We start from the raw sequence: 24,211 nt of genomic DNA on the forward strand, positions 1-24,211 counted from the left end.
TTCTTAGAGGAGAAATTAGAGTAAAATTTTACGGAAGCTATAACTTGAAAACGAAATGTTTCCGAGCCAATGTTATATGTAATTTTTTCTTTATTTTCATTTGTAGAACATGTCGTGAAATTTATTCCGTTTCATCCTGAAATACCTCCTCTATATATATATAGTCTGATACCATTCTGACATCGTAAGTGCATTCCGCAAGAAACTAAATACCAAGTAATTAGACAGAAGAAAACTTAGGTTATAATAAACTTCATATTTCCCATACTCAAGCAGCTTTCCTCCGTTTTACTGTTTTGGTTTTTAACTTTTTCTGAAGTCTCAGTTTTCCCCCCCTATGATTTCTTGTGAGTGGGTTTTTCATAAATACAGCATTATTTTGATGGTTTATTCCTATTTTAAATAATATTATAAATTAATTGTAAAATTAACTTTAAAAGAATCGACTAAAAAAAAGATTGCACTAAAAATTAAAAAATAATACTTCTTCAATTCCGTCTAATTTTGAATTTTTGAAATTGTCACCAAATTAAGAATCAATAAGATGCTGGAAATTGTAAGTCTTTTAGTTTAATATTAATTTTAAAAAACAATATTGAAAAAAAATGATATTTTTATTTTTTTCAGTCCAGGATTTTTCGGAGACCAACCTCCTAGCCCCTCCCGCTTTCTTCAACTTCGAGATCGCTGGCACCTTTTACCTGTAGTCTTGGCAGGGGCTTTTTAACTAAGCGCTATCATTCGGAACCAGATGTTCCCAAGTTTTTTTATCAAGGTTGTACTCCTTTTCACATTTCCCTATCATTTTTTTAATAATTTTAAGTACGGTTTCCAGTTTTAGAAAATCTGATGAATGAATATTGGGGAAAGGTCTGTGTGCCAAAAGTTTGGAGTGAATCTCTCGTCGTTACAACTTTTAAAAAGGGAGACAAATCAAGGTATGAGAATTATCGGGGATTAGTCTATTAAATACATCTTACAAGGTGTATTTGTATGCAAGAATAATTAATGGTCCGGTTTCATCGATTACGGTTAGTATTTTAATAACGAAAGAGGTTTTAGGAAGGACGACCGACTGCTAATGATATCTTCGTCCTGAAACAAGTAATTGAAAAATAATAGGGTACAACAATGAAACCCGTTTGGCTTTCATTAACCTCGAGAACGCTTTTGACAAGATTTCTCTGGTTAAAGTTGATGCAGATAATGAGGAAGAGAGGATTATCTATATCATCTGATAGACAGTGAGAAGTATGTACAAAGGCACAAAAATAGCTATGAAAATCGGGAAGAAAGTGACTAGGAGAGAGTGAATCAGAGAGTGCAACAGATATCATTCACACTTTTTAATATTTATGTGGATATCATGCAACAATGAAAATCGCTTGTGCCGGTGGATATTGGTGTAAGAAATGACGATTACTTTGAATTCATTGACGATCAAATAATTACTCAGAAGTCAGAAAGCGGATTAGCAGTTTTCACGCAGAAATGATTGTAATATGAAAATAAATCAGTGACCAAAAAGACAAAAGTGATGGCTTTGTAGGGAAAAAGAACAAGAATGGTTTTGTGAGATGAAGTAATTATAACAGGTGTCACATTTTACATATCTGGACTGTTTAAAGACTCAATCAAGTAATGATCTTAGTGCATAGTCTGATTGAAGTTATATATAGGAAGAGTTTTTGTGTGAAACCTTTAGTGTTAGAGGAAGACGCAGGGATCGCGCTTCCGCGAATCGGTTAATTTGATAGTCGGGAGTTGTAAGTTATGGTAGGTGGTCCTGGTTAGAAGAGACCATAGGAAGGCGATAGTAGATTGTGTAAATAGGCTGATGGAAATGTCTGCCGAGGCGTTTGCATCGGTGGCATCCTGACGGAGGCCAAACTGATGACTGTTTTGTGTTATCAAGTTCAGAGGGTTTAAAAGACGACTCCGGTAAAACCCATCAGGGCTAGGAACGGAGAAGGAGGTGTGGCAACCGGTTTTGTCACAAGAAGGGTGTCTTCTCCTACGGGGGTCAGAATGTGATAAAACCTATTAGGAAGACGTAGAATTTTTAGATCAGCTAAATTTCAATCAGTTTGTGGATACCCCAGCTCAACAATTAGAAATAAAGCCTGAAATGACAACTTATCCCAGGCTAAAGCGTAGTATGCTTTTGTTTTTTGGGTTTTTAAACATGTTTTAGAACTTAGGTTTTTAAAACAAAATCACTGCCAACAAGTTAAAATCTCAGAAATTAAGTTTTTAAAACCCGTAAAATGATATGTTTGAGAGACCGAATCGGAAGCCAGAATACTAAAGAAGAGCTATGCAGGAAAAAAATGGTAGTAGAAAAATTAAGTATCCAAAGACATATGTGGAACGAAGGTCTGAGTATAATATTTTACTATATGTTTTAAAATATCGACCGATCGTTAGATACCGGTCTAAGAAGATCAAGAAAGAGATGGCTTGAAACTGGAACCATCCAGCTTAACTTAAATCTTCAAAGGATTAGGATTGTAGCCTAATCCTTGAAGGAAGAAGAAGAATTTAGATTACTCAATCTGATTTTGTCTCAATATATAGGTATATTTTATTTTTCCACAATATTATTTCTGGAAATTACAAAATCTAATACGAGAATATTTCCATATTTTTATTTAAAAAAAAAAAAAAAATCAGTTAAGTAAAACCAACTATAAAAAAAAAGGTTTAGCCATTTAAGTCTACAAATAAATTAAAATTTAATATTTTTAGTTTTAATAAGTAAATAATAATAATAAATAAAAATCAATTCAAAACTTGAAACATAGAAAATAAATTACTTATATATATATAAAATGCTACTTTGAAGCATTTTCTGCAAAGGAGAAAACAATAATTAGTAATTTGGTGACTCATAAGAATGATATTCATTTTAAATCTTGTTTATTAATATAATATACAAAAGAAGTATAACATATAAGAAGATACGAATCTTGTGTAAATATTTAAAACAGAATTTAATAACCTGTTTTGTTTTGATCATTTTTGTGAGTGTATTTGTGTGAACGCACGCGCGCGTGATTTTAGTACATTTAAAGGATGTTTGTGATATCATAATACAATAATATGTGTAAGTTAAATATAAACGGGATACACCCTTTTATTATTAACCAATAGGAAGTTATGATTTCTTGCCGTTCGGTCATGTGATAGGATAGTAGTGGTTGACGACATTATAAGCCGGTGCCGGGGTAAGGAGTATTGTTGACTGAATATGTTTTTGTACAATCTGCATTAGTTATATGAGAGATCCGGTGTACTCAGTATAGTAGTCGAGGAGTGAGCGTGGTAGTAGTGCCATAGTATCAAGTAAAAGGCCTAGTCAGTCGGTTGTCAGTCGTAACTCAAGTCTTTTACCGGTGTAGCTATCGGACACAACTGTTCTTGTAATATTATATATTATTATTCTATCTGGTTTTGACAGTACATCAGTTTGTTTCATCTCGTATTTCGTCGACATCTTAATTTTTGTTGTAATCAACGAACAGGTAACGAACAATATAATTTTTAATTATTTAATAATTTTATTTAAATATATTTAATAATATACACAATTTATTATAATATTTAAAAAAATAGTTTATCTAATTCTTTTATTTTATAGATTTTTTTTTGTAAGTCATTAATTTTGGGATAATACCGGGTTTAAAACTTTTTATCTGATTACACATTGATATTTATTTAATTTTTTCTACATTTAATATTAAAGGTACTGGTACAGTGCCATTTAAAAACAATAAATTTGTAGGAATATTAAATAACACCATATATAAAAAAATATATATCTAACTGAAATCGGCTTAAATTCTTTAGATTCTTTTTAGATAATTAAATTTATACTCTGTATTTCACTATTTACGTAGTTTTGTGATCATTATTTAAAAATTTGATTTTAAAAACCGTAGATTTGAATGAAGATTTTTTTAGCGAATGTTTCGGTGTTATTGGTTAAACGAATTAGTATTCGTAACCAAATAGTATTAATTTGATCAATTAATATTACAACTTCAAGCTCTCGCTTTCGACTGACCGATTTCATCTTATATTGTTTATGTTATAATAATATACTGTAATTAAAAACTATGTTTTAAGAAATGCAGTATATATCTAGTGAATTTTTTGTAGCGACAAAAGTACAAGGAGGCAAAACCATTTTTTGCTAATTCTGTTGGGCGTTACAATTTTTATCCACTAGATAACTATCATAATTTAAACTAAACTGATTTTCTTATAAATGCTAAATCAAAACTTTTATTTTCTTGTAATAAATTTGTAATTTTTATAAAAAGTAATAATTTTTTTAATTTTTAAAAATACATAATCCTGTGTATTCATGACGTATCCGATTTCAATAAGTGAACATGCAAGTCATATTAAAGGTGGTGGTCGCGTAACAAATAAAATCTGTTTTTTTTATAAAAACCAACCTACGGACGAAATATTTATTTTGTAATATGGGAAGGGGAAGAGGTTTGAACTAATGAAAATGTAAAAAATTATTACACTGCTAGTTTTATACCAAGATGCAAAATAATTTTGCATCTGTATATTCTTTGGGTGGTTTTTTAATCAAACTTCACGCAAGAAGTATAATATAATTATTTATAAAATTAATTCTTCCTTTTGCTGTTATGTTTTTTCACAGTTAATTGTTAAATAGATAGCGGTGTATTTATTTTATTTTCATAAATAAAGTTGTAAAATTAAGCCAACTGTTTGCTGAGTGCCATACCCTTAGTCTGTCTTTGTACGAAACAAGTCTACTGGAAATTTTGACTTACGATCCTAGATATTTTTTTACAAATTAGTTTGTACAATTTTTTATCGGACTTATAAAAGGTTATTGTAATATACAATTACAACATACCTTACTTGTAAATCATATCACACTAATATATAAATCTGAAAGTTTGGTTCTTAATCAATTACGGAAAAACTACTCTCTCCAGCGATTTCGATGAATATTTTTTTAATTTTTATGTCGTTAAATATTGTTTAATGTAATATGAAATAGTATTAATTGGAAATCTGATAAATTTTATGAAGCTTTGCTTTTATATACAGCTTTTGTATTTTATAGTAAAAATTTGAAATTATGAAAAGATGATCGGGATAAATTTTATAATTAATGTTTTTTAATAATTTTAAAGTTGAGTAAGGTACAAAATTTTATTCCTTCTAATAGAATTAAGTAATATTGCTGTACAGCTCATTTACTTTTTATGTTTAATTTTATTACTTAAAATATTAAATAAATATACTCTTATATCATGTTATATGAATTTTTTATTTTCTGTAAAAAAAAACTAATATTCATTATTTATTTAGATTGTATATTTCCAGTTTTTACTATTTTATAAAAAGTATATAAAGATACAATCTGAAGAACTTTTTTTTTAAAAAAAACCGCAAAAAAATTTAGCGGCATTTGTCTTGTTTTTAAGTTCAATAACATTGATCGTAATACATAATTTTATGTATTGGAAAGGACTTTGATCATAAAACTTCATTTTAAATAAAGAAAAACTCGTGGGAAAATGAATGAAAACAACTATGAGTTATAAACTTAATTGCATTTGAATACATACCTGCTTGTCCTACTGTATATACAGTGCACTTAATTAAATCTCAGCGATTAAATTGTACTAATAAATGTGTCCCTCAAATATAAGGAAAAATTATATATAACTGTTTAAAATTTAACTAGGATACTGTAAAATACACAACAATTGATCAAACTTACCAATTCTCAAACGTCGCGGTTTCCCGATAGGTGTATTTCCGATAAAAAGTTTTAATATTAAGAAAAAATATTTTAATCTAACGGCTTCGCATGCTTTTTTGTAATAATGTTACCTATAAAAAATGAGATTTTGCTATAAAAAAGTAAATAAATAGAAAAATCATCATATCGGTGTACTAATAATCGCGGAATGAAGAAATTAATACGTTCACAAATTGAGATTTTAAAAAAAAATTGCATTATTTCTTATTTTTTTGAAAATTTAACGTATGATATTGTATTTTTTAAAACTGTATGATTCTCTATAATTAAAAAAAAAATATTCATCTAAATCTCTGCAGAAGTTTTTATATGATTTAATAAGAAACAAACTTTCAGATGTTCTATTAGTATGATATAATTGATTTATAGGGAAAATATTCATGTGTTTCTCATTCAGTAATGACCACATTACGGGAAAGTATATCACTTATTATTTTTAAAAAAAATTTAGAAGGAAAATGAAATTTCTAAACTTTCAATGAGAATTTCTTAGATTAAAAATTTATTTTGTTTTAAGGAATACTAAAGGATAGATTTGTATCTTAAAACAATTAATTTGCTTGAAAAAAAATCAATAACCATCCGTAATTTAATCCATGATTTTATAGTTGTTAATTGTTTGTTATGAAGTATTGCTTTTTACTTCCTTGTACGAAGTATAAGGAAAATACGTACGTATGTATCTCGCATAGCTCAAAAACGATTAGCCGTAGAATGTTGAAATTTTGGATTTAGAACTGTTATAACATTTAATTGTGCACCTTCCTTATTGATTGCAATCGACTGGACCAAAATTTTCCAAAAAAGGCCAAAATCCCCAAAAACTTGGATTTTGAACTTTTGTTAACTGAAGTAATAAGCCCTCATTAAGAGCTTTTTAACGATATATCATAAGCGGTACTTATTTTCATTGGTTCCAGAGTTATAGCTAAATAAAATTTTAATTAATGAAATATTTATCTTACAAGGGGAAGGCAATCGGTTCAAATCTGACTTCATTTCCTTCTTTTTTTTAAAATTTAAATATATTGATTTATTAATAATTATTAACTTCTGATTGTAAATAAAGATTTACAATAAATAATAATTCAGTAATAAAAAAATGAAAAAAATATCGGTAGTTATTAGAGAAATAGAATTTTATATATTTTTAAAAATGTGTATATGTAATTTAATATGCGTACAAGGAAGTCATGTGGGATCCACATCACTCTTTCTCAGTAAACTATTAAAAAAAAAATTAATAGAAAATTATATAGATTTTTTGTAGAGTAATAAAATATTGATAGGTAACAAAATTAAAAACTTATATTTTCCGAGAAGAAAGTTGCTATTTTCTTATAAATAGCATTTAATGTTATTAATGATATTTATTAATAATAATATTAATAAATTTATTAATATAATAATTTATTAATATAAATTTATAAATACAATATTAATATAAATTAATATATCGACTAACCGTAAAGAAGTTCATAAAAAACTTTTGAAGTTTTTAAAATATGTTTCTACATGCATTGTTTATTTAGTACGCAAATCAGTTACTTGAATCTATGATAAATAACATGAAAAAAACAGCTAGTAAGAAAATCTTTGTTTAACCAAAATGATTATTTAATGATCGAAAACTTAAATAACAATTTACAAAGAATATAAAACTAAATTAACCGGGGTATAATTAAAAAAAAAACAAAAAAATAACATTTTAATATCATTCCAGATCGGCCGTTAACTTTTGCACAGTTCCACTATTACTCAGAGCTAGATACAAAAATGTTTGTTCCATCATTAGCCAAGCTCGTCTTAAGTATATTGTCATCTATTAGGGTTCTCTCAAAAAGTTAGAACGAGTTTTTAAGTTACAAAAAAGGGCTGTCAGATGTTATGCTGGCCCGTTTAAGTATGAATCGTGATGACCTACATTTAAAAGATTAAATATAGATATTAATTCAATAATAATAAAAAAAAAGTGCAATCTTTATATTTATCCATATAAAAATAAAAATTGGTCAACTATTCTTAAAAAACAATAATATCCACCTTTATTAAAACAGACAACGGAACTATTTTCGTGAAACTCAACACAATATTTCAGCTTACGAGGAAAGGCCATGTTTCCATTGCCATTTCTAATAAATTGCCAAACATTTGAAAAATCTTTCCACCATTTTATTTAACATACAATTAAAAGATTTTCTTTTATAGGACAATACTACCCTGTTGATGAATTTTTAAATAATATTAATTAAAAAATATGTGTTCAAAATGATTTTCAATAGTGGTTTCTGAATTGTGAATTATTTTATAGTAATTTTTTTATGTTTAATGTACTTACCTTAAAATTATTTCACGCGTTTGTATTTAAATAATTAATATGGACGCGTATTACGAAACTCATTTATATTAATAGTTGCGTTTCAAGAACCACGTATATTTTTTATCTTATAATTTGATTTCATGTTAATTTATTTTCTGTTCAGAAAAGATATTTATTTATTTCATATTTTTTATGGTAGTAAAATTTAAGATATTTTTCGATATTTCCCCCCAAATTTTTTCTATTTTTTTTTTAACGATATATACTTGTAATATTGTGCAATATCGTTCTGCAAAAGTACTTTGTATCTAATTTGTATATTTAACGTTAATTAGATGAGGTTAGAGTGCGTAGGTTATATTAGTTTAGGTTACGCTGATATACTTACGATTCGTCAGGTCGTCAGTACCTACACTCGCTAACCTCGTCTAATTGACATTAAATATACAAATTATAGGTACTTTTTGATGCTGCGTAATATTAAAAGTATGTATCGTTCAAAAAATAGAAAACTCTGGAGTTGAAATTCCAAAAGTGTACCAAACTTAATTCTTTTAATAACTCACATTTTTATAAAAAGAAATATTATTTTACATTTTTTTAACCAAATTAAAAGGATAAATAGATTCTATGAGCTCAAAGAGGCGCATTTTAATTAAATTTTGTTTTTTAAAAAGTTGCGAATTAATTAGTTCTTGAAAAAACTTATTGTGTCTGAAAGCTTTTGTCAGATACTTTATTTATGAGTATGTAATAGTTGATTTCGAAAAGGTTATTCACAACTCATTATTATCTGTTTGGTCTGAGATGCGATTAACTGCTATTCATCTGGTATGGTCAAATCGGTATAGAAAAATTCAGGAGTTAATTTTAATAACAGAGAGTAAAAAGTAAAGGGGGGAGATGAATGAACTGTGTATTTGGTTAACCGTTTTTGAAACTTTCTGAAGTATCTGATTGATTGTATTATTTTCGACTTAGTAAGTGAACGATCACCAGATGAAAGATTCGCAATATTTCTATTAATTGATATGATATAAACATATCGGAAAATGCAGTGTTTTCACCAACGATATGGGGCAGTTTCACGGCTAGTTTAGAAAAAAACAACAATGAACTGCTGGGAATGGTATCACTTACGATTTAATGAAAGGTTTTACAAAGACTACCCAAATAAATATAAATGTAAATAATTTTGTAAATATTCTTCCAGAATTGTAATTAGATATTTATGTCAAATTGTAAAGTATAAACGAATAGAATTAAATATCCTATAACTAGGCTTCGAAATAAGTTCTTAAAACATAATAAATAAATATTTTGAAGTGGGCAGACCACAGTATGTGAGATATAATTTAACCAAAAGTAATTTTAAAGGTGTGGCTTAAATTTTATAAGTAAAATTGTATAATTTATATTATTTTGTATTAAAAAATTTCTGTTAAAGTTTTAATAGTGTTTTCATATTTTACAATATTACCTACATGAAAGTATTTTACGAGTTTAAATAAGCATTTTAATTAAATTAATTTTTCTTAAAAAAGTTACGAATTAATTAGTTCTTGAAAAAGTTTATTATTGCCTGAAAGCTTTTTTCAGATATTATTGTATCTGAAAAAACTTTCAGGTAAATTGATGAAAGAAGCATTTGGAAAAATATAGTTAAAAGAAGAGATAGACTTATTGGCCACATATTAAGGGATCCTGGAATAGTCGCTTTGATATTGGAGAGACAGATAGATGGGAAAAATTGTGCAGGCAGGCACAATATTACATATTTTTTGAAAATAATTTATCATTTTTTAAGAAGTCTGTTATTTACGATCGCACTAAAGAATTCTACTATTTATAATAAGCTAGCAAACGTAGTGTAATATTAATTTAATCAATTTGGTTCCTTTTCTCGACTTATTTTATCTGTTTGCTTGCAAGTTACATCATTTCCATATTAGCAAGTTAGCAAAACATAATTATTTACCTATACTATCTTAAAAAAGAACAATATTTTTATTTTGGAAATAAGCGATCTCTGTATAACTTAAAATTCCGTATCTCTTCCTTCCCTTCGCATATATTTCTCTTTTCTTTTTTTATTAAATTATCATCTGATATTTCTTCCGTCGCATTTATATCCTGGTATATTTCTTTTAATTCTGACGTAAAGCAGGTGCTCCTGCTTTTAATAGTATCCTGTAATATATGCTTTATATGTTTTAGTGATTTTTGTAGAATATAACATGGAGCATTTCGTAAGATATTTCTTGAAGCATCCATCCTTAATTTTAAAATTCTCCAGAATTTAGTTTAGTTTTCACAGAATTTTAGATTATTAAAAAATATTTTATTATATCATTATCCATTGTTATAGTGGATAGTTTAACAATGAATCAACTATCCACTGTGTAGTTTTTTCATTGTCAATAGTTCAATATTGTCCGTAATTGAATTGGATAGAGTTTGATTAAATAATCACACGTATTCAGATAAAAGCGTGACATAAGTAATCATTTTATTCTGGTCAGTGTATAAGTTGAGTAGGTTTCATCAGAAATGGGTAGATATGTTACTCCTCTAATAAAAAAAAGAAAGTAACTGCCCCAGAATTTGCCTGGATAAATAAATGGGAAATCGTGATAAACCTTGATCATAGCAGCATCACAAAATATACAAGTAATTATAAAATTAAAAAAAAGAAGAAAACAATGTGATTAAATTCCATATTAATAATTGAAAATATAAACTCATTAAATAGTATTAGGTAACTATATGAACATACCAAATATAAAATAAACGCTGGGAAAGTATTACTGACTTTTCCGGTTATTAATAATACAAATTAAAACCAAAAACCTGATGTGGACACCGCATGACTTCCTTTAACCCCTATTAAATTAGATATACACATTTTTAAAACTACATAAAATTTTATTTCACTAATACCTTCTGATATTTTATTTTTATTGTTATTATTGAATTATTATTCATCGTAAATTTTTTTTGCAAACAGAGGCTAATAAATAATAAATTAATATATTAAAAAATAAAGAAAAAAAATGAAAAAAAAACAGAAGTCTGATTCGAACCGGTGTGCCTCTCCCTTGTAAGATCCAAATATTTCATTAATTAAAATTTTATTTGGCTGTAACTCTGGAACCAATGAAAGTAAGTACCACTTATGATATATCGTTGAAAATATCTCAATGAGGGCTTATTATTGCAGTCAAAAAAAAGTCTAAAATCCTAATCTTTTGGATTTTGGGATTTTTTGTACACTTTTGGAATAGTCGATTGCAATCAAAAGGGGAGATGCACGACTAGATGTTACAACAGTCCTAAATTCAAAATTTCAACATCCTAAGGCTAATCATTTTTGAGTTATGCGAGATACACTCGTGCGTACATACGTACAGACGTCATGCCGAAACTAGTCAAAATGGATATTTCCGTTGAAATCTGAAAACCTAAATTTTTCGTGTTCACAATCCTTCCTTTACTTCGAACAAGGAAGTAAAAAAATAATAAAACAGAACATATTTTTTGGAGCTGGGGAAAAATTTTAAGAAAATTATTTCCAAAAATATTCTTATATACTCGTAGGCTAAGCTTAAAAAATTTGCTTAAGTAAAGTTTTCTTTAAAGTGACTGAAGAAAATCGAAATTATTTTTTTTTCACGATATTTTCCCACTTCTTTAACGAAATTAGAAAAGAATTTAATATGGCCAGTGCCCAATATCTATAAATATTTGAGCCAAATGTGAAAGAAAATTGGTTTAGGCACTCATAAATGCGGACATACATAGATATGTTTTTTGATCTAGATGAACTAGTTTTGATTTCGAAGTCGAGAGTTCTAAGATTCTAATCCTAGTAAAGGCAGTTACTTTTTTACGGATTTGAATACTAGATCGTGGATACAGGTGTTCTTTGGTGGTTGGGCTTCAATTAACCACACATCTCAGGAATGGTCGACCTGAGACTGTGCAAGACTACACTTTACGTTTACATTCATACATATCCTCTGAAGTAATACCTTACGGTGATTCCGGAGGCTAAACAGAAAAAGATAGAGATGAACTAGTTGAATCCTAAAACGTAAAGATTTGCAAAAAACCTGATACCCTATTTTTGGCTTGATTTCATACTCTTCTCTTTAATATAGCTATTCTATCTGTATTCGTCGGGAAAGTAAAAACTTAAAAATAAATCACAGTTTAGAAGGCATTAACGAAAATTATTGAGCACTTTTTGTTTTCATTAATATTGTTTACGAATTCATCGACAGAGGAACACTACTTCTATAAAACAATTCTCCAACATATCTTAAATAGATCATTAGGAAGATCATTTCAATGATTTGATAATCTATTGAAAAACAACGGCACCGTAATAAGGTCGAAGAATTATGTTGAATTACATGAAAATATTTGTGCTGTTTGGTTTACTCAGTGGATATTGTTATATTTTAAGAATAAGTGACTATTCGTTTAACAAAGATTGATTGTAGATTCATAAATAAAAACGTACGGAGAAGTGCTTGCTTATGCTTTCATTTTTAATAAGGTTTACGTATGATGATTCATACCAATGGGGACTAGACAATGATCTGATAGCCCAATTTATCATAAAAACTCTTTGCTACCTCAAACGCTGATTTTTCGGGATTCTTAAGAGATGATACAATTCATAAAGGAATATTCGTAAATACGAGTATAATAATGGTGTTGTGATCATATTTAATAATTATAAATATTACGTTTTATTAAGGAGTTTTAAAGAAAAACAAATATTTAATCAGAAAGATTTTACTGTATCACTAAATACTTATTAATTATACCTCATTACATTAATTTTACTCTGAAAGTATACCGAGTGTATATAAAAGAAATTTAAATTGCAGTTTAATATCTAAGATATATATTGCATTAACACATAATATAATTGTAGAGACTTAAAAATTACTTTAAAAATTTAATATTATTAAACTAATGTGATATAATAAATACGAGTAAAATGTTTTTAATAATGATAATAATTCATTGACTATTTAGTATGAAGTAATTTCTATGGGGCCTGTAGATGTTATAAATAAGGTCGAAACTGATGTTTATTTAAATATGTACTAAAGTGATGATCTTATACTTTTCGTAGAATCGTTTCGTAAGAATTCGTACCCCTTGATTGGTTTAAATTGTTGTTAGTCTGATATAGTTAAAACTGTAATAAAAATAATTATGAAAAGTAAAAGAAAACTTATCAGTAATACTTTGATATTTCTGTGAAATAGTTTTAATTTATTTAAATTAAAAAGGAACTATTTCCGTTTTTAATTTACCGGTTTGAAAAGATATAGAAGTATTTTTATAACATAATAAAAATTCTTAGTAAAAATAAAGTTTTATTTGATTATTATAACATCGGCATATTCTCCGGTTATATTTAAATAAATCAGAATAGATATAGATAACATTTAAGAAATATTTAAAATGGAATAAAAAAATACTCTGACTTTTTTGCATCCTGTTCAACTTCTATATAAAAATGTGCTCAAATAATTTTCATTAAAATCTTCTAAACAGTGATTTGTTATGTAGTTTTCACTTTCCCCGCGAATATAGCTAGAATAGTTGCAATAAAGTATAGTGATCAAGACAAAAATTAAGTATAGTTTTTTTTTTTTGCTAATCTTTGCGTTTCAGGGTCCAACTAGTACATCTAAAAAAAAAAAAACATATGTACATGCGTACGTAGGAGTGTGTCAAACTATTTTTGTCTTATATCTTATTAATCTTATATCTCAGGATTAACGAAACCGGTTTTCTTCAAATTTGGCTCAAATATTTCTACCAGAAGTTATTTCTAAAGTAAAGAGTTTTATTGTAAAAAGATTTAATCTGAAAACTTAATAAATATTTTTTATTTCTCTTTAACTACATACCTTAGACTACTTCTCTACATAATCGCCACATGAATGAAGACATTTATAGTAGCGATACACCAGCTTCAATATACCCTCGTCGTATTCTTTTACCGCCAGTCCATTTAGCACTGATTAACAGCATTTTTAATTTCATCGGTACCCGTAAATTGCTTACCGTTCAAAAATTCTTTCAATTTCCCAAATAAATGGTAATCAGAAGGGGCAAGTCCGGACTATATGGTGGATGATCGTAAATTTCCAATCCAAATGTTCTCAGTAAATCACGTGTCGGACCCGCAACATGTGGACGTGCATTATCGTGCGGCAGAACGACGTAGTCAGTCAGTCGCCCACCTCACCGATTTTGAATGCCGCGCCGTAACTTACGAAGAGTTTCGCAGTAGGCTTCTGCATTTATAGTCGTTACGTATGTCATGAAATCAATCAGCAGTGTGCCAAACCGATCCCAAAAGACTGTGACGATCAGTTTGCGTCCAAATGTCTGTATTGGTCTGGTTTGACCAGACCAACCAGAGCTTTGTTGGTGACTAAGGATGACGACACTTGACTGCCATTCTCTCTGCGTGTAATACGAAATCCACGTTTCATCGCCAGTAACAATCGAATCAATGAACTCACCACCTTTTTCTGTGTAGCGCGTCAAAAATTTCAAAGCAGATACCATTCGGATTTTTTTGTGACGTTCCGTTAAGACGTGCGGGACCCTACGTGCATAAACCTTTCTGAAGCCTAAACGGTCATGAACAGTTCTTAAAACATCAGGAAAAAGAAGGACCAGGTCGGAAATCGTTGAGCGACGATTTTTTCTGATTTCATCATCGACGCGTTTCAACAAGTCCTCGGTGATTATCGAGGGCCTCTCCGAACGTTCTTCATCATGCACATTAATTCTGTTATTTCTAAACCTTTCACACCATTTTCGGACGTTTCTTTCATTCATTACATTGTCACCGTACACACCAACCAACTGCCTATGAATTTCAGCCGGCTTAACGTTTTGATGGTTTAAAAACGTATGATTCCACGTATTTCAGTCGGCGGCAACATCGATTTTCCCATTAATTTTATAATGTAATAACTCACGTAATGAAAGGTACTACAACGCGAGAAATTACAGACAACAATGCAATGTGTAGCTTACTAGCGTGGCCATGAACGACACAGGTTCGCCAACCTTAAGGAGAAAAATTTCCTAGCGGTCTTTACTTTAGAGATATCCCTCGTAGATAGGGGGGAATTGATCACATTATTTTTTTTTCAAAATTCGTTAAGAAGTGGAGGAATATCGCTAAAAAACCAATTTGGATATTTTCAGAGGCGTTTTAGATAAAAATTTATTAAATCCAATAATTACCTACAGTACATATATAAATAATCCAAAGAAGTTTTTTTAAAAAATCAACCTTCCCCTCATAAATTTGAAATATATGTGTTTTGTTCTTTTGCTGTATCTCCCTTCGGTTTAAATATTTTTGAAAGTTTATACTTCATATATACAGCTATCAAGGATGTGTGTAATTTTTTTTTTATTGTAGACTGGACCTAGAATGCGGAAAGGTTTTTCAAAAAAAGTTTTTATTATTTTGCCTTTATTGAAGGATGTGTAAGATTTAGAGAAAACTTTATTTTTTTTATTCCTAATGTGTACGTTGAAATTTGTTCAACTAGTTAACAATAAGCTACCCCCTAACAGCCTAATGATATGAGAATAATATATATGGCGTGTAAATGAAGTGTAGTCTCGTACGAACTCGGATCGACCATTTCTAAGACGTTTGTGTTAATTAAACCCCAACCACCAAAGTACACCCGTATCCACGGTATATTCTAAGTCTAGTATATTCTAAATCCGTATAGAAATCACCAACTTTTACTAGGATTTGAACCTGAGAACTTTTAACTTTCGAAAATCAACTGTTAAACAAGTGACAAGCGACGAGTTTACCACTAGACCAGCTCGGTGGCCTAAAACCTTTTCAGCAAACTTTATAAGCTTAACCTACGTATAAATATTTTTAGAAAAAAAGCCTTTGCTTCAAATTTATTTCAACCTCTAAAAAATATATTATATTCTGCTATTTCGTTTTTGGCTCTAACCATTTTAATTTTTATTATTAATAGCTGGGAAAGTCATGCAATACTTTGCCAGATTTTTTAAAATATATTATTCTTTTTTTTTTAATTTTTTTATGTAGTTCATCTGCTAATCTGAGAGGAAGTAAAAAACCACTAGATTCTATTTGACTTTCTTCATTTTCACTGTTTAATATTGTTTTCGTAATTTGTAAAACTTTTATTTAATAAACAGAAAGAAGTACAAGTGTTTGTGAATCATTATTTATTATACGATTCATATACTTTGTTAGTACTTATTTTTAATATAAAAATTTTTTCAATACTGATGAAAACCATTTAAAATGGCTGAGACCCATATCAATAGACTACTTTGTAGTATTTCATCCAAGCCTTTTTTGTTAGTTGACAGTCAGTACATACTTTTGATATAGATTTCTTTATGGTGTTTTGATTCGCATCTCATTAAAAAAAAACAAAAAAAATTATTAGCAATCTAACCTATATATGTTCATATAATAATAATAACTTTTTTTAAGTGGAGAAGGAGATAGAAATGCATTTACGCACGGAGTGTAGAGCTCCCGCTGATGGTCTTATCCAACCGTCATCAGCAGACTACCGACTAAAACCAACCCCCCTTTCTAGCAGGACTCAACCCACAACCGTTTTGCTCATTAATTCAGGCCGAGTCCTACTATCCTAGCCTGAGAAGGCCGCTACCGAGTTTCTACCTAGTTTTCAGCGATGAAGTATCTAATTAACACTTGACAATAATAGTAACTACGGGTGTCTAGCGATACAAACGAGCGGAATCGGTGATTCTATTCCAATTGCTATTTATGTATTCAATTTTAAATGAAATGATAATCGAATTTTAAATCTGCACTGTAGTAAAAGTCCTGACTTTGTCGTCGGGGTTAAGATCTTAGACAGGTGAGAGTTTTTGGGGTTGATTTTTTTGTAGTAGTTAGGTATGAGGGTATCATTCAGGGCAAAATTTTTTTCGTCAAGAGGATATAGTTTAATATCGAGAAAAATTTTTAGGTTTGGCTTTATTTAAATCAAAGGTGTATGAAGGAGGCGCGAGCCTGTAGCTGTTTGGTGTAGTGGTTTGAGTAGGTGCCTTAGATTTTTGTTTGCGAGTGTCTTCTGAGCAAACGCTTAAATGAATACGGGTAAAGTTGACCCGAGCCCCGAAGAGGCGAGGGTGGCCGAGACGCGCCCTACGGCGCATGGAAGGCTTGTGTTATTATAAATATTACTTTAATGTATAAATATACTTTTGGAAATTTTACATGCATAATATCCATATTCTAATATATATATATATATATATATATATATATATATATAAATAAATTTTATTATGCTGAATGAATATATTTCTTCATTCAGCAAGTACTATAACACCGATTTCGATGGGTTTTTAAAAACTTTCTTTTCATTGTTTATAAATATTGCTAAAAAAAAACTGCAAGCTGAATTTCTAGCAGCATTCAAAGCTACCGAGATTGAAATCAACGAAGGGCTCAAGCTACATGAGCAAAGCACGGAGATAGGTAGTTATTTATAAAATAACAGAATGATTTAATGTAAAATACGAATTATGATTTTATGTTTTTATACATGCATAAAATTGTAATATCTTGTTATTTAAAATGACAAAGTTAATTTGAAAATTTAACACCAGTAATATGAAGAAATAAAAAAAGATACCCGTTTTGATATAAATCTAAAATTAGGCCAACGTCATTAAACTGTTACTTCCTTATTAAAATTATATGATTCTGACTTGCAGAAAATTAAGAAATAACTAAGTGTGTGTTTATTTATAAATATATTTAATATCATTTCATTGCGGTAATAATATATATAATAAACATAGATATAAGTAATTAATAAACGCATCAAAATTAATATAAAATAAAGAGAATCATTAGTGAATTTTAGTGGTTTTATATGTCATATTAACATTTCTTTTATACGATTCGGTAGATGTAATCTACACGTTGTCACTACTAGCGATAGATTTTCTTTATTTTGCTTTTACTGTGATTAATATTTGAATAAAATAATTGTTAAAAAAAATCCAACTACGCATCTACCTAGAATAATTATAAAAGACGAACAAAAAATAAACAAATTTTCTTTATTTTATTACAGGAATTTTTTTAAGGATACAGTAAGTTAGTCAGTGACGTGAAATTTAATGTTACTTCTACATTTTAGTTGCATTCGGGTGCCAGTTAGTCTTAACAAAGCGGAGGCCATTAAAGTCACCATCTCATATAGTCTACACAGCACACGAATGTAACAAAATGTAGAAATATTACATTTCGCCTCACTAACATACTGTATCCTATAAAAAATGGCCTGTAAGAGAATAAAAAAAAACCTTTTTAACTGTTTTTTGTTCGTTTCTCATTATTGTTCTAGGTGGATACGTAAAGTTAGTAGTCGGGATATTTGTTTTTTAAAAATTATTTTATTTAACTTTTTTTTGTTGACCGTAGTGATCTAGGTACCAGTTTGGGTTTTCTTCTCAGAAACGTTGAGCTATTTAAATAGAAATTTGGATGTTAATATGATAATGTACATGTGTGTAACACATGCATTCCTGCTTCCTTTTACTTAGCACATGTTTCATTTACATCTCGAGAACGATGAATTTTTCGAAAAAATCACAAGAGGCAAAATGTGTTTCTTTTCTACTGCTTTATGGAATACTATCATTAAAATTTGAAGATAGCGTAATTAATTTTTTTTCTAGATAAAGCAATTGAAGATAACTTGGACCACTTGCAGACCGATGAGATGTTACTAACCAAAAGTTGGTTGTGTTTGGTTGGATATGTTGAGCTACAGAAGGGAACAAACATACATTAAAATTAAATACATTAACCCGCCTCCTATGGTCGTAGTCGGGTAAAAATATTGAAGTATTACTAATAATAATATTATTATTATATACAAAATATTCTGTAATAAACAAATATATGAGAGGTTCGGCTGATATATTTTGTAAATATATGCGTAGCATAGGAACAAAAACAGATATTGGCATGAAATAAAAAATGGATAAAGTACAATATGTTAGCTACAAAATGCGGTTATTTTTCAATATAATTACCGTTTACACTGATACACTTTTCCCAACGTGTGACAAGTTTTTGTATTCCGTTACCGAAAAATTCTGGCGGTCTTTCTCGGATCCAAGTGGCCACAGCTTTCTTCACCTCATCGTCGGTGGTGTAATGATTACTTTTCAGATCCCACTTGAGATGAGGGAAAAGTGAAAGTCGTACGGAGCCAAATCCGGCGAGTATGGCGGTTGCAGAATAGTCTTAAACTTCAGCTTGCGGAGAGCAATCAGAGAGTTTGCGCGGTACCCATCGTGCACAGATTTTACGGTAACCCAGTTGCTCGATAATACGGCCTACTCGTTCTATAGATATGCCTAACTGAATAGCGATACGTTGCTGTGTGATTCGCCGGCCACTTTGAAGCAAATTATGTTCACCTCCTTTCGATGTTTCTCGTCAATCACAGAAACTGGTCGTCCGCTGCGCGGTACGTCCCCAATTGTCGCTTTACCAGCTTCACATTCGCGAAATTTCAACGCCCACCTATTCACAGTACTGTCAATAATTTCACTACCGTAAACCGCTTTTAAACGATGAAAAATATTCGTAGGACTCACATTTTCTGCTGTTAAAAATTCGATCACCGCGCGCTGTTTTAACCGTGTTGACATATTGGCTGTACTAGACTCCATTTTAACTGCTACTGAAAACAGACCGGTAAACTGATTTTAACACATTATCACAGGTTTGTAGAGGAGGATTTTAGCTATCATGTGCTGCCACGCCCAACTCGATAGTACCTTTTGTCTCCGTGTAGCACGCTAGTGTGCAAAATTTATCAGCCGAGCCTCGTATATCTAATATATAAATGCGAAAGTTTGTAACGGGTTCTGTCTGTCTGTCCGTTTACAAAAGCATAACGCGAGAACCAAACAACCGATTACTTTAAAATTATACAATCGTGTTATCCCAGTAAAAGTTTTTAGCTATAAATCGAGGGAGGCCCTAGTCTCCTTGTGGGTTGAAGTTGTGAAGTTTCCTCGTCAAACGTCTATGTACTTTACCTACCATAATTACTACTACTCTGTCTTTTGTTATGTAGTTTCTTTTACAGGAATTTATAAAGTTTGTGTAGTTTAATTGTTATTTATCAGTATTATTCTCACAACCATGAGGATAACGAATACACCGGGGGTCTAGGGAGCGGAAACCCCTGGCTAGATGGGAAGGACGAGCGAAGCGAGCCGGAAAATAATAAGCCTTTCTCAAAAATAAAAATGTTGAGAAGAAAAACTGTTTCTTGTAAATGGGGTAGAATTGGTGTAATGGTTAGCGGGCTAGTGTGCTAGCTTCTAGATCTAGAGATTCTACATTTGATTTTAGGTGTGGCATAAGGGGTAAAAAAAAAGTTTCTTATTTTAAATATTTGCGTATAATTCCATGCCTAGAACTGGTTTATTATCGAATATCATGACGACGGTATAACGTAGAAATATGCCCATCTTCTTTCGTATTTTGAAATAACGGATGTAATAAATGTTTATACCGCTGTGTAAAGTTTGAACTCTCCCAGTTATAAAGTCCGATTAACGAAAAAATTTAATTTTACTTTCGTAATTAGATGCTCATTATTATAGAGTTACATTAACAAATAATTATAACCACTTGCTACATAGCTGAACTATAGCTATGCTGCAAGAAGGAAAGTATGGGGTAATCAAAAAATGAAGTATGGGTTGTTTTGCATTTCTCGAAGTTTCATGATCCAGCGACTCAAAAAAAGGGAGGTAATATTCGTACGCACGTACGTGTGTGTGTTGGCGTGTTTGGAGCTTAATAACTTTTGACCAGATAAACCGATTTTGGTGAAATTCGGCACAGAGAATCATGTATGGGGCAATTTTTTCAAAATTTTGCAAACTTAACCCCACTTTATATTAAGCTCAGTACAAGTGTTATGCTTATCTTACCATTGTACAAATAATTCTCCCCAAATTTGGCAAAATTTTTTGCTAAATTCTCCCCTTCCCCGAAAATAAAAAAAATCTTTTTATTTATTCCACCAAACTTTTTTTTCTTGCTAATCATATTAGTAGTGCAAATGAGCCTAAAAAATATAATTTGGCGGCAGTATTAGGTGAAGGAGCCATTTGAATTTTAAAAATATAGATTTTTTGATTTATTTTAAAACTGTTTGGTTTATTTTCATACATTATTTTTTCGCTGTATAAGAATAAATATCCAGTGCCAGGAAAGTGTTACAACCTTGTTGTCAGCTTTTTATAACCGATTTCAAATAAGTAACCGTATCGCATATATGTTTTTTTTGTTTGTTTGTCCTTATGTAACATCTTAATCGGTGCCCTAAATTATTGTTTCTAAACTAAATATTGTTTCAAATGACAGAGATGCCCCACCGTACTCCCATTCTATTGCTTAATGACATCGTGCCAATAAAAAAAAGACTGGTTTCCGCCACATAGCGAACGTATCTCTCTGGTAAAAATCTTTTACACACTGTTTCTAAACCTTAAAAGTTGTGTAAGGAACAAAATTCTCTGAAATATATAGTTACATAAGATAATATTTAGAATAAGAAAAGTATATAAATACTATCTGTTGGTTCCTGGAAATACACGCTAAGCAGATATTTTTTTTTATGTTTCTCTGGACATAACTTTTGATCAGAATCTCCGATGTTGATAATTTTTTTTTAAACGATAGGTAAGTTGCCAGTGGTGTTCTCGTTTCACTGCTTAATTGTATTAGATCAATCAAAAAGAAATAATAGGCAAGAAAACGATCCGTTTTGTTTCAAGAGTTATGTCTCAAAGAACTTTTTTCCTCTTTCAAGCTGTCTGTTTTATAGGCCTGCCCCTATCTCAGAAGTTACAAAAATAAAAAGAGTAAAATAGTAACTTTAAAAAAAATATTTTTATAGATTCCAAAAAAATATAATAAATTTAAAAAAAAGGAAAATTCATTTTTCTACTTCGTTCTCAATATTTGTACTTCGTTCTCAATACTAAATCCCCAAAAATAATGTATTTATGCATGCATGTATGTATGTATGTTTGTTCTACCGTAGCAGCAGAACGGCTGAACCGATTTAGATGTATGACCTCACGTTAGAATTTTTAAGCTACCTGGAGTGTCATAGGTTATATAAATTTGTTATGCCGATATAACATATGGTTTGGTTCTAATATGTTATTTATGTTATATAAATATGTTTTATATATATATATATTAAATAAATTAAAAAAATTTTAAAATAAAAATTGTACTATATACAAATATTATATATAAAATTGTCTCCCGCGTGCTCTTTAATTATTCTGTATTAAAGAGCAATGCTTTTTTGGTAGTCGTTATTTAAGTTTTTTTTTTGAAGCTGCGCCAAATTCAAATTTCATAATTCGTATTTGGTGTACCTGTAATTCATCTAAATTTTGCGCCGACTTCAAAAAATAAGTTTCAAAAATTGTATTGAGGACTTAGTAAAAAAATGATTACTTTTTTAAATTTATTATTTTTCTTGGAGTTTGTTTATTTTATTTTAGATTAATCTGAAAAAGATTTTCATGTAATTTTTTTTAATTCCTTAATTAATTGAACGGTATTTTTTAAATCAAGGTCGTGTTGTATAGCACATTTAAAAAAAATTTTTTATGTAATAACGAATAGAAGCATACCAATTTTGTTTATTTATTGTTTTAGGTATGTGGAAAATTTATTTTATTAATTTCTTTTTCATGTACCGATTGCTTTTGTACTTACAATTTATCTTGTATGTTTTTTGATTTGGTATTTATTTTATATGTATTCAATTTAATTTTGCTGGTATCTCCAGTACACGATTTCCTGAGAAAATACCTAAAAAACAGTCGCTTTCTGTTACAGGCTATACGGTTCCCGTGATTGAAATTAAAAAAATTGTATCATTTCATTAATAGGTATGATGCGTCTTTTCTTAACCAACACTTTGAATAAATTGTATATGTAATTAAAATTTTATCTAAAAATTGCGTACTAATAGTACATGTATTATTACATAATTTTTCATGTTATAATTGTGTTTTACACAAAACGGTAGCGAATTTTCTTTATTTTAATTTGTTCCCATTATCTCATTTTACATAAAGGACAAACTTGCTTTAACAGATTTTTAGATTGAATGAACTTGTTTTAACTAGCTACATTAATTCCCACGATTAAATTTATAAGAATGTATTGTCTATTTTTACTTGATGTATTTATCTTTGAGTAAAAGTAAGTCTTCTACAAAAAAAAAATATTAGGACCGAAAATTTCCACTTTCTTATCCACTTTTTCGTTAAAATATTCTTGTTAAATTTTTTTCTATTTACATGCTCAGGATGGATTTAAACGACAACATAATTTGAAGAGCGTTCTTGAGAACTGATTTTTTTTTCATTTCGATCAAGTAACGGAGTTTTAATTCTCTTTTTGAATAAACTTAACTTCTGGGTATTTAAACCATTGATTAATTAAATTTAACAGTTTTTTAAATACTTTTTCACTAAATGATGGGTTATGAGAATGATTCTTGTCATAACGTTTGGGTTACTATACTTTGAACCATATAAATAAAAATTCTACAAATAAAAAAATTTCATAAATATAAATCTTCTAATTCTTTATTATTCTAACCGGCCGGCCAGTTGGTTAAGCTGTCAGCATTCCTGATCTTTTTTGTCAATTGCTCCTCAGTGCGAATCCTTATAAGGTTCTGACATTTTTTCATCCCACTTTATGAAAAATTCCTTTACGTCATGAAAAATAATGATTTCAATAATTCAGAGTACCTGTTAATTGTTTCTTACTACTAGGGCGCGGGAATAGTTAAATAAACTTTATCATAAGGGAAGGGGTAAATTAAAAAAGTAATAATAATAATAATAATTTTTTTTAAAATTTTTATTAAAATATTTCATTACAAAAATTTCGT

The 24,211-nt window shown here is 29.4% G+C and overlaps 1 protein-coding gene across 1 annotated transcript in view; it reads left to right on the forward strand.

The window, feature by feature from the left end:
- Positions 1-3,298: 3,298 nt before the first annotated feature.
- LOC142322955 (T-box-containing protein TBX6L-like) overlaps positions 3,299-24,211 on the forward strand; it is a 62,634-nt gene continuing 41,721 nt past the window's right edge. The window contains exon 1 of the mRNA XM_075362049.1: positions 3,299-3,524. The gene's annotated coding sequence lies outside the window, so the exon portion shown is untranslated. The remainder of the gene's footprint in view (positions 3,525-24,211) is intronic.

The sequence above is a fragment of the Lycorma delicatula genome, chromosome 4, assembly GCF_047948215.1.
Source record: "Lycorma delicatula isolate Av1 chromosome 4, ASM4794821v1, whole genome shotgun sequence".
NCBI lineage: Eukaryota > Metazoa > Arthropoda > Insecta > Hemiptera > Fulgoridae > Lycorma > Lycorma delicatula.